The sequence below is a fragment of the Tiliqua scincoides genome, chromosome 1 (assembly GCF_035046505.1).
Source record: "Tiliqua scincoides isolate rTilSci1 chromosome 1, rTilSci1.hap2, whole genome shotgun sequence".
Taxonomy (NCBI): Eukaryota; Metazoa; Chordata; class Lepidosauria; order Squamata; family Scincidae; genus Tiliqua; species Tiliqua scincoides.
In genome coordinates this window covers 147,604,064-147,616,498 of record NC_089821.1, presented here as the reverse complement: position 1 = coordinate 147,616,498, position 12,435 = coordinate 147,604,064, and the positions used below count along the sequence as shown (strand labels likewise).

The 12,435-nt window shown below is 44.0% G+C and overlaps 1 protein-coding gene and 1 pseudogene across 1 annotated transcript in view; one reads left to right on the top strand and one right to left on the bottom strand.

The window, feature by feature from the left end:
- Nucleotides 1-12,435, top strand: part of PLCB1 (phospholipase C beta 1) — a 521,389-nt gene that overhangs the window by 469,538 nt on the left and 39,416 nt on the right. The gene's annotated exons all lie outside the window — the stretch shown is intronic.
- Nucleotides 6,739-6,854, bottom strand: LOC136637616 (5S ribosomal RNA; annotated as a pseudogene).

The window sequence follows — 12,435 nt, the reverse complement described above, 5'->3', positions numbered from 1 at the left end:
TGTCACTAATGCATGGTCCTGCTCTGTCTGAAAAGTCATGGAAATTTCAGATGGCATACACACAAGGTTCAGAGCAACTTAATGAACCATACCCTCTCGAAATGTTAATACCCGTTGGCCTTTAGGGAAAAGGGATGATTTCTGACATGAACTTTCATTAAGCCTTATAATTGGAAAGTAGAGTGAATACAGAATGCTTCAGAAGTCAGGGAAAATCTTCACACTTATTGATGTCTTTTTGGACCTTGGAGCTGTTTACGTAATTTGTCTTCATGGTGCCAAATGGCTTGCTCATTTTACTCCTTTGCATAATCTCTTTTTTTTTTTTAAATAAGATGCTTGTGCACGTAGCTAAGGGGATAATCAGTTCTGAGCTTAAGAATAATTTAGTGTGTGCTGTACATATTTCATAGAAAATTAATTTTAATGTGTATTTAATGGTGGTTAAGTCTTGGATACATGAGACTGTTCAGTATATCAGACCCCTGCTAACAGGACATAAAAGCACCTTGTAAAGTGGTGGTTCTCTTAAATAATTTTAACAGGAGAGGAGCGATAGTCCCAATTCATCCCAGCGTAGTGTTCTGCCCAAGAGCTGTTTCTTGGAATCTGCCTCATCCTTCTTTTTAAGATAATGAACTCCTTTGGGATGGAATCATCTCTCATTCTTTTTACAATGTAAACTGCTTTGTGAATTTTTCATATATGTATTTGTATTTTGGAGCGGTATTTAAATATTAAAACAATGGGCACTCCTTATCTGCAGGCTCAGCATCCACTGATTTGAGCATCTGTGGATGCCAAGCAGCTCAAAGGGCCTCAGAAGGCCTCCCATGCTCAATTAGAAGCCATTTTTGGTTGCATCCAGGACGTGTTCTCAGGCTGGGGAAGGCTCATAGAGTGGGCTGTGGGCCTTTCCCAAACTCAGAACACCTCCCAGATGCGACCAGAAGTTGCAGACATAAAGCAGAAGTTGTTTCTGGCCGTGTCTGGGAGGCCTTCTGAAGAGGCTGGGAGGCCGATGTGAGGTGGATCCATCCTCCTGGTGGATCCATACAGCACAGCAATCCTGACACGCCCTCACCCCACAGATTTTCATGGAGTCTCTGCACAGGTTGCAAAGTATCATCACCACATCTGCCTTGGAGAGGACTTTGGTCAGGGCCAGCTCAGGGCCTCCCAGTTCCTGAAGCTGTGTGGGAAATATTGCCCCCCTTACTTGATGAGGCACTGGACTCTGCTTATCCTGCTCCCTGGGTTGCAAAAGGAAGATGAGAACAGAGAAGAAAAGGAAGTGCAGTGGGGAGCAGTGGTGTAACTAGGGTTTGCAGGAGGCCAGTGCTTCACCTCCATGACGGACCTCTTCCTTTGCAGTGGATGGGGCAACACCCCAGGCAGTGATGCACCATTGCCCTGCCTCACCGGTTTTTTGGCTATAACTAGACAGAATAATTTCAGCATGGTTTGTTTCTTTGCATTCTGCATGAAATTACACATTGAATGATATATGATTGTATTATTTGAAAATACCAGGATTTTTAAAATTTTGGCCAGGAATGGTGTCAACTCCCCCCCCCCCCATGTGCCTCACCTGATATGGCCCACACCCCCTACCAACACCACTGGCGGAGAGGAAAGTTGTGGCCTAGAGCATCTGAAACTCCTATCTATTCTTCTTCCTTTTCCAATCCAGGGAGTGGGAGGAGGAAGAGGAGGAGGAGCAGTGGAGGAAAGTGGGCAGATGTGGAAATGGGCATCTCCTGCCAACCTGCTGCCTCAATTTTTTTACATTGAGTAAAAATAAAAGTACTTGGTCATTCTGCCCACAACCGTGTGCATGCATGGTGTGGGCTGTTGTTCATGTTTAAAAAAAGAAACACCAAAATTAACTGGCACTGTTTAACTGCATCATCAATTCTTTTTGAAACTTGCCTTAGAACATTTTGCAAAGCAAGCACAGGTTTGCCCAGGGACACAAATGTAGGGGTAAGCAGATTTGTAGAGCATCATCGGCAGATGGTGTGGGGTGTTTAACCTTACCTGCAGATTCTTCAAATCCCCAGTCACTTTTCACTGTTTTCCTCTCAACCAGAATGCCAGATTGGAAAAGCAGACATGCACCACATTTGCCCACGAGGGTTCCATTCCAGAATGCCCCACAGATATCTGAATCAGCAGATACAGGGGGACACCCCCACCCTATGGAGAGTGTTCTGAACCCTGCAGAGACAGTGCATGTCCGCCCACAGCCTCTGCGGACCTCAGAATGACTGTTACAGGTTTTTTAAAAGTTACTTATGGTTTGATCGTTTCCAAGCCTCAGAATACTTTATATGGCAATAAAAACATCATGTTCAGTTTTACAATAAAACTGGAAGTTGCTTTTTTTACCTGTAGCAGTCCAGCTCTCCTCCTGAAGGGATGTGCATGGGGTCCCATGGACCTGATCTGCGGTTATGTGAGATTGCAGATATGGGATCTGCGGATATGGGCCCCCCCCGTACAGCTTTAGTTTCAAAAAGCGTTCGTAAAGCAAACCAGGAGAGTCTCTGTAGTGAACAGAGAAGGAACATACCTCTACATCAGCTATCTTCAAACTGGAAACTGTGCTGGAAACCGTCTCCGTAGAATGACCAGAGTTTACCATCACCACCAATCTCCCCCCATGTTTGTTGTGCCCACCTGTGTCTTCCAGGAAGACACAGAGCTTCCAGTGGGCTCAGAGCCCACTGAGGCAGCAGAACATGGAAGTAGCTGGGCAGAGCAAACATGGAGGAGATCGGTGGCAACAATGGTAGCCTCCCCTGTGAAACAGTAAACTTCATTCATGTGGGGGAAGGGTTACCAGGGGCACTGGATCTGGCCTGTGGGCCACAGTTTGGCGTACCCTTCTCTTCATGTACCAAGAGTACCTCATTCCTTTCCTTGGGTCACAGCCATTTTGTCTATAGAGAAGTGTCTAAACACCTATCAACTCAGCAACAGTTTCCAGCATTATGGCTATGATACAAAGGAGTAACAGACATGAATGGACACTATTCATGTTGATGGAGTTTGAGCTTTACCACAGCCAAGGTAAAGAGACAAGCTGCTTTTAAAACTAGCAGCACAATCCTATCCTGCCTAGTGCTGGTGGGATGAATGCACACACCGTCACAACTGTGCCATAAGGCACATTGCATTAGCATGGACGCTTGTGGCTCCGCTGCAAAGGCTTGAGCTGGTCCGTCGGCACCTGCATCCGCTGAAGAAGAGAAGGTTGCTGTGGGTTTGTCTCATTGGTTGTTATCTAACATACTTTAGCAAAACTGGAAAAAAAATGTAGAAACACTAGGTAGAAATTGTGTTTAGAATCTTAAGAGGCTGGCATTTCATTCTGTTATCTATTTGGTGCTGTTGCTTTGTGATATTTTTATGTTTGTTCCGTGTGTATATGGTGTTGTTAAATGCCTTGAATTTCCTTTGCTAAGAAAGGGAGGATAGAAATGTTTCAAAATAAACGAATAAACATTTGGACCAATAGCACCCTGAAAACTGGGTGTCCACATACTGACCTATAGGTGGAGAATTCACATTACATTACACCATAACTGTGCCTCATGTAGGGAGCATATGCCAAGCAACCTTTTTTCCACCATGTAGAAACAATATTCTGTGAGTGGATCACCCTAAGATTACAAAAAATTATATCGGGATTGTATCCAGATCAAACCAAAGGTTCTTCTGGTTCAGCATTCTGTTCTCAATCATAACCAACCAGTTTTTTCAGGAAGTTCATAAGCAAAACCTATAGGTCAAAACCCACCCCATTGCTGGTCTCCCAGCAGTGGTGTTCGGGGTTACATCACCTCTGAACATGCAAATTAAACAGGCATTTTTAAAGCTATCTTCCGTATATTTGTCTAATCTCCATTCAGGCAGTCAACTCTGATACATCATTACGTACTGAGTTTGTAGCCGTACTTTTCTTTGTTTGTCCCGAATGCACTGCTAACCCATTTGATTGTGTGACCTGGAATTCTGATACTGGAGAAAAAGTTACATCTATTCACTTTCTCCACACCTTCAAAAAGTTGGAAACCTCTACTTTCTCTTAGCTACCTTCTTTCTAAGCTTAAATATCCACAAATACTTCAGATGCTCTACACTTGAGAAAGTGTACACTTGAACATAAACGTTTTATTCTGAGCACCTTATCTATAACAAAGTATTTCTATAGTTAAGTATATTAGGGCAATTTTACGGCTTCCATTTTTTAAAAAGCCCATACATGTGCATATTAGTAGTAAATTTTAGAGTTAGAATGTAAAAGGGTTAGTTAGATAATGCATCTTAGGGCCCAGTCCTGTCCAACTTTCCAGCACTGGAGTAGCCACAGTGCAGCCCCGAGGTAAGGGAACAAATGTTCCCATACCTTGAGAAGGCCTCTGTGACTGCCTCCACACCACAGGATGCAGTGCACGCCCCATTGGCAGAGCTGCACTGGCACTGGAAAATTGAATAGGATTGGGCCCTTAGTGAGTAGAAAGGAATTGGACATTTTCATATGGTTTCTGCATATTTTTATACCGGTAGAACAACTGTCTTCATGCTGATGGCCTCGTTCCAGATCGCCTCAAGTGTACAAATTCTGTCCTGCTTGTCTTGAAAATGAAAATAGTGTTTCATAAGTTAAAAGTTGAGAATTAGTGTGATTGTTGTGTGGTTTATTCTTGTCTTGATCCATCCTTTTTTAATTTGTCCTTGTTCTTACAGTGCATACATTCTTATCCCAATGACAAACAGGTCAGGAGAGATGCATGTAACAATCTGAAGTGCTATTCAGCATGATAATTGGATTTCTCTTCTTGCTTGTTACTTAAGCATCCATACACTATCTGGGGAATTTGCACATTCACATTGCTATGCCTAAGCCCTGACATGAAGTTAACTGTGGATATTGGCAAACTATTGATGTTGTCAGTTACATAAAAATCCTTGATTTTTTAAAAATGATATAGACAGAACAAGGCACACTTCTACAGAAAAAAAAAAATTGCACTCACTGTTCACACACACACACACACACACACACACTTTGATTGTATTACAGCCAAAATGGCTTTTCAGTACTTAAAACTCCAGCCCGGCCCATTCTTGAAAGGGTGGAGAAGGTGTAACATTTTGTTGTAGGTCCCGATTTATGGCATAATAGCAACAGTGCTTTGTCTGTGAATTTTATTAACGTTCAATTATTTTCAAATTTCTGTTTTTGTTTTTTTGTTTTTAAGTTGAAGGATGTATCTTGACACCTTATTTCTGTTTTGTGGTGATACTGCCTTGTAAGCTTTGGCTAACATTTACTTCTGAAGCCTTGAATTTTTGTGAGAGGCAAAATGTCTGCTAGCTTTGAGAACCAATGCTTGATGACTTATTGTGGCCTAGAGTTGAACTGCTGGGGTCCTGTGGTCATTAATGAAGGAAGACACAGGGTAGATACAAGGAAAACAACTCTTCCAATTTTGGCAGCTGCATGCCTAAGATGAGCACGTACAAGTTGCAGCAAGAGGCTTGGAAACTTTTTGCTCAGCATGCTATGGATCTCAAGCTTTTAGAGGAAATGGCTAATTGTGGTTTTAAATAATCCTTTATTTTATGTCTTGATGGTCTTGGACCACATGACGCTAATCATGTCATCAAGTTCTCTTCATGTCTGAAAATGACAGCTGATGTCTGACTGAAAGTGCTGTTGGGGATGTGTGGGATTTGCGTTTTGATGCTGGCTGTTAGCCATCAGTATTTATGCTATTCATGTCCTGGGCACCCAATAGAATGATCATATGCATTTATATTCTTCTTCAGTGGGGCAGTGGTAAATTCTGAAGTGCAGGATCTCATCATGATGCCCCCAGAGCAATGCCCCAACAAGTCTGTGATGGGGGAAAAAATGTCTCTATCAATTTTAAATGTCTTCACTACAGTGGCTTCTTTTCCAGTCACTTATTTCTACTCTGAAACATTATGCTTCATTTAAAGATCTAACTTATTTCATCTTGGAGGGGTTTGGTTGCAATAGTTTTAAAACAAATGTGTAAAAAATCAAATGAAAGGATATTCCAAATAAACATAAAAGGTATAGTGCAGTGCATGCTTACTTAGAAGCAGTGGTGGGGTGGGGGCAGGGGGGCAAAACACCCTGACTGCTGCACCCCCCCATTGCTGCCACCTTCGCCCGCCGCACAGCCCTGCCTGCCCATCTGAGCTGTTCTGCTGGCAGGCGAGGCCTTGCGCAGTGTTCAGCAGTGGGCAAAAGCTTTCTGAGGCTTCTCCCACTGTTTTAAGCAATACTTCCGGTTTTGTCGGGGAAACTGGAAGTATTGTTTAAAACAGTGGGAGAAGCCTCTGAAGGCTTTTCATTCACTACTGGGCATCGCATGAGGCTCTGTGAGCCTTGGTGAGTATCCTGGGAAGGGAGTGGGTGGCGTGTTGGAGGGGGAGCAGCATTTCAGGCGGCAGCGTATTGTGAACCTGCCCTGGGTCGCAATGAGGGTATGTCCAGTACTGCTTAGAAGTACATCCCACTGTGTTCAGTAAGACTTGCTCCCAGGTAAATGTGCATACAATTATAGCTTTATTGTAACATGAGCTTATATACTGCCTTTAGGAAAGATGATGGACTAGGTAATTGCTTGCTGCTGAGCCTGATGCTGCTTCTTGGCTGGTGGTTGGCAACCTTCAGTCTCGAAAGACGATGGTATAAGCCTACAGCACCCGGTATTCCCAGGCGGTCTCCCATCCAAGTACTAACCAGACCTGACCCTGCTTAGCTTCTGAGATCAGATGAGATCGGGCATGTGCAGGGTAACAGTTGAGGCTTTGAAAAAAGTTTCAAAGGCAGCCCTGGAATGCTCCTGCTGATGACATCACCATTCCATCTGTAAGAGAAGTCCCAGACTTCCATGCTCCTATTCTTATTACATATATATGTGATCTGGACAACCTAACGAGCCACCTGGTTAGCTTCTCATGTAATAAACTAGCATTTCTGGGAGAGAGCTATACTAAACCTCTCTCCTTGATGTACTGACTTTCTTCATGGATATAAAAGATCATATTTTCCAGTACAATCCTCCATCTGCAGCCTGAATTGCTTTTACCAGTTCACTGTATGTGTTGTTGAACCGTAGATGTGTCTGCTGAAAGTGTGAACTAAGATTCTCCAGAAGTGATTTAAGAGTTTACTTCCCTTTGGAACATAAAAAAGAGCTTGCTAAGCAGAGAGGAAAGGTCAGCAAAGGACACTCCTATGACTTCACAGAAGGAAAGTCAACCTGGCACAATTCTGTATACTCGATCATGTGCAACGATGGCCTAGTAGACAATCAGTGAAAAGCGTGTGATGGAGAGAACCACATTAAGCAATTTTGTTTTACGCCACTTATACTTGCTTACGCAGAAGTAAATCCCACTGTGTTCAGTGGAGCATACTCTCAGGTAAGTGTGCATAGGATTTTAGCCTTAATTTATATTTTACCCAATCCTACTTAACTCCCTGCACGGCAATGCAGTGGTGCCGTTGTGGCTTCCACTGCATCCTGTGGGGGAGTTTTGGCTGCCAAAGGGCACTTTGGGTAAGGGAACATTCATAAGCCCCAGCAGCCGCTATGAGTCAGCTGAGACCTGCACCAGCAATATTGGTGGTGGATCAGGCCCTGGAAGGGAGTCCAGATTTGGTGTGCACAACCGCCACTGATCCTGCCCCCTTCTGGGCCTGGCCCACCCTACCCCATCCTGTCATCACCCTGTCCTACCTCCTGCACAAGCATACCTTTGCCAGTGGGTCTCTGTCGATCCGCTGGAGCACACAAGAAGGCTCTGGCCGTCACACTGGTGCACCCACAGTTTGCATTGCTGCAAAGCACTTTAAGGTTTCTTTGCAGCAGCCTGTACCGGTGGAATGCGCATTCTGCTGGCAGGCATCTTAGATAGAATTGGGCCATTGTTTTACCTTTTAAGTGAAGCTGTAGAATTGTTGTTTTTAAGAGAACTGTAAATGTATTACAAGATTTGTCCTTGTGATTGTATTTATTTAAAGATATTTTAGGCTGCTTTTATCCACTTTAAAAATACACAAAGTTTTCATACAATATAAAAAGAGAGGGTCACAGTAATGCTAAGCTTAGTTTAGATGACTTGATCGTGCATGGAATGCTTTCATCTAGACCAATGGTTCTCAAACTGTGGGTCAGGACCCACTTGGTGGGTCGTGATCAAATTTCTGGTGGGTCGTGAGAAGCTGGTGGCAGCCATCTTGGAAGATGTCAAAAGACCTAGGCGGCACCATTTTGGAAGTGGGCAAAGCCTGGGCATCACCATTTTAAGCTTCCCAGTATTGAGACATAACTGAGTGTGGCTTGCACATGTGCAAAGAAAGCAGCGTGCCACTTTTCCCCAGAAAGCGGGACCAGGAGTGACGTGGATGAGCCAGCCAGGCTTCTCCCCACCAGCCTTTGTCAGCTTGGCTGCCTTGATGGGATGGGCTACCTCAGGGTTGCAAGACAGAGCAGCTCCCCTCCCCCCCCCCCGCAGCTGGACTGGGCTGGAGAATATAAGCGGAGACCTGAACACAGGGCTTGGGTGAGAGAGGCAGACCTGCGTGATCTCCCCTCTTGTGAGCCTGCCTTGAAAGCAACATTGCCGCCGCCACCACCCCACTGCCATTCTCGTCCTCTGCATCACTCCCTCTCTGAAATTGCCTGGAAGCCACAATCCTTTCCTGCACTGGCTAGCATGTCCTCTCTTTATATCTTTGCTTGGGAGAGGGGGGATCCCTGGTTGCCTGGCTGCCAAGAGAGCAGTCAGGAGGGGAGGTAGGAGGGATGGCAAGCCTGGCATGTAGGGGGGAGCACCCAGGGAGAGTGCTGCTCCCCCAGCCGCTTCTCTGATGTGCACCCTTCCCCTCTTCTTACTTCTCTCTTAGGCTGCAATTCTGTTTACTCTTACCTGGGAGTAAGCCCCATTGCCAATAATGTGAGTCAATTCTGAGTAGACCTGCTTAGGCTTGGGGGAGATGAGGGGAAGCGTCCCTGCTTATCTTCCTTCTGAGGGGGATACTACTTTTTTATTTCCTTTATTTACAAAAACTCAAGCTATTTCTTGTATTGCAGTGCATGAGTAGGGTACACTTGTTTCTGGCTAGTGCTGAGCACAGTATCAATAGCCACATCAATGTTTGTTAGTTTCAAGTGCAATACAAGAAGTAGCTTGAGATTTTGTAAATAAAGACAGAAATAAAAGCAGTAGTAAATAAATACACAAATATTTTGTTCCAGATGTTTTATTTTTTGCTTGATGGCAATGGTAGCGAGGGCAGGGAGAACTGGAAGAAGCTTCTGAGCTGGAATACTGTCTCTTGTCATTTACAGTTTGAGTTTCTAGGCAAGAACTTCCTGCTTGATGGCATCACTTCCAGCTCTGACATCACAGTGATGTCACTTACTGTTTGATGATGTCATTTCTGGCTATGACATCACTTCCAGGTTGCTGACCTCGCTTCCAGTGGGCCTCAGACAGATTGTCGTTCTCAGAAGTGGGTCCCGGGCTAAAAAGGGTGAGAACCACTGATCTAGACTCATGAAGAGATTGCTTGTACAGTTGCAAGCCTTATTATTCCACTTTCCCAAAATTGTCTTGTAAAAGAAAAAGAGAAGTTAGGTGCCAGTGTGTTTTTGGGATTGAGTACACTCAGACAGCTGGGCGCAAGAGTACTGGTAAAAGAAGTGGCTTCCTTTACAAGAGGAAATTCAGAAGCCCTTGGACACTGAATGACTAAACTACAATGGGCAGTGATCCACTGAAGAGAAGGACATGGTGTCAGTCAGTGATGAGAGCAATCCAAAGCAACAGGACAGAGCTCCTCTTCCTCTACTGTGTGTTCAACCCTTCAGAGACAAAACTTGTCTACACGTGACACTCATTATGTGGGGTCTCTGCCTGTTGAACATTCTGAAGGTTCTGCCCACAAACAGATCAAGAAAGCTGGAGAGGACCACAACTTTATACATCCAGGAAGGGCCACCGACTGCCTTCTTTGTCTCTTTGCAGCTTATTTTCTCCACTTCCCCACTTCATAGGGAAGAATATCTTCTAAGAATAGTGACAAGGGGAGACTAGGCCTCTGTAGCCTGAGCAAAAATAAAATCACTATGACCTCCATGATGACTGAAAAATTAACTTTGAGAGAGAGAGTCCTCTGAACAGTTACTGTGTGAATGATGTGTATAATTTCTTTCTCTCTCTCTTTCACATTTGGGGCATATGCTTTAATTCACCTTGGTAAAGGAGCACTTAGGTTCACCTTGTATCACCTAACGTTCTATAGCGCAAACCTCACCCATGCGCTGTAGTTAACTGTATCCTGGGTAACCTTTCTATATTTTGCTAGTGTTTGTGATAAGAGGGTATGGACTGAACTGTAATGTAAAAGGGTATTACACTGATTTTGAGGTGAGGAGAACCATTGACTCCCAGTTGCATTTACCGTCTGCATTGGGGAGGATCACCTGTACCCTACTCTTACATTTGAATACATTTCATTTTAAAACAAAACTGCATATATGCAGTACTTTTATATGTACCATCTCTCCTCTTAACCAAAAATCACCAATATAGTTTCCCCTGCTGCCTTGCAAGCCACAGATTTCTGCTGAAAAGATTGTGGGTAAACTGAAAACTCATCACGTGCTGTGTGAACTTGAGCATTTTGTAGTTTATTTCATTTGTTTATCACTTTTTGCTGCAACCTTTGTGCCTTTAGCCAAATGAAATATCTTGTAAAGGAAAATAAGTGGTTCTATTAAAAGAAATGCAATTTGCAGTGGCAACTACCTTTGTCTATGTCTGATGACATATTGTACAAAAGATACAGTCCTGCTCCATACTGTATTAACTCTGCTGTCCTCCCTGCTCCGATATGTCTTTTGGGACAGATTCAAATGGTTTCCTTACTCTGGAGACTTACTAATTACTCTCTTGACAGCACAAGGCGTTATAGAGCTTTCTCAAAGAGGAAAAAAAAAAAGCCAATTTTCCACATTAATACGGTTTCTGAGGAAAAAGGCATCGTGTCTCCTTCACACTCTGCAAATCAACTCAGCACACACTTGCTCAGGGAAACTCGAAGAACAAGTACAGTGGTACCTCGCAAGACGAAATTAATTCGTTCCGCAAGTCATTTTGTATTGCGAAAATTTCGTCTTGCGAAGCGCGGTTTCCCCTAGGAATGCATTGAAATTTAATTAATGCGTTCCTATGGGCAAAAAAAGTCAGAACAAAGTCAAATTTGGTTTACAAAGTGTTTATTAAGTGCTCTTTAAAGGCATACATACTGTACAGAGGATTTCAAAAATTTCAAGCACAAAACTTCAACTTTTTAATTTTAAAAATTTGTCTTGCGAAGCACGCCCATAGAAAAAATTTGTCTTGCGAAGCACGGCATAGAAAAATTCGTCTTGCGAGTCACCAGAAAAAATCACAAAAACGCTTTCGTCTTGCGAGTTTTTCGGTGTGCGAGGGATTCGTCTTGCGAGGCACCACTGTATCAAGTCTGAGAGGGCTTAGGGCCCAAACTATGCACTGCAGTGCCCCAGGGCTCCATGTGGCCTCCTCTTCCTGGCTTGCTTGGCAGAGATTGCATGCAATTTTATTGTGCAATCTCAGCGTAGCAAGCCAGGAAGAAGAGTTCACAGAGCTCCCCTGTGAGTGCAAAGGGGGCCATGGTGAGTTTGGAAACCGCTGGCTTAGGAACAGTGCACATCATTGGGTGATGCTTGGTGATGCTTGTATGCTTGGTGTTTGATTGCTAAACAACTGTGGGGAAGGGGCAATAGGGCCAGATCCTGGTGGGAAGAGGGAACTTGAACCTTTTCCCCCACCACAGTCCCAATCTGAATTGTTCCCTATTGCTATCCATCCCCCAAAGCAAGTTATCTTTGATGCTTCGTTAGAATTGTAGAACAGTTAACATTCCATCATCACCCACCAACCTAGACACTTTAGTTAACCACTTCAATAAGAGAGAAGGAGACTGTGTCTACTAGGGATTCTGTCAAAATTCTCTGAATTCCAGTTCAGAAACTAATATTGGGTTCGACTTGCTGTTATTTACTATTGCGATCCATCCCCCAAAGCCAGTTATCTTTGATGCTAAGGGCAGCTTCCCATGCCCCAAGTCAAATAGCAACCATTTGGGAAGAAGGGAGTGATCTGGATCTGGACTGTGGCAGAGTCCAAAGGGTTAAATTCCCTCTCCCCTCATGATGCAGTCCTGTTCTTGATGCTCCCTGCAGCTAGTATTTAGTTCTGCCTGCCAAACATTTCTTTCCTGATGGGAACGATTGCAGAGTTAGCAGCCAGCACTTGGGAATGAGAATGTATTAGGGAGCTTCCTGGAGAAGG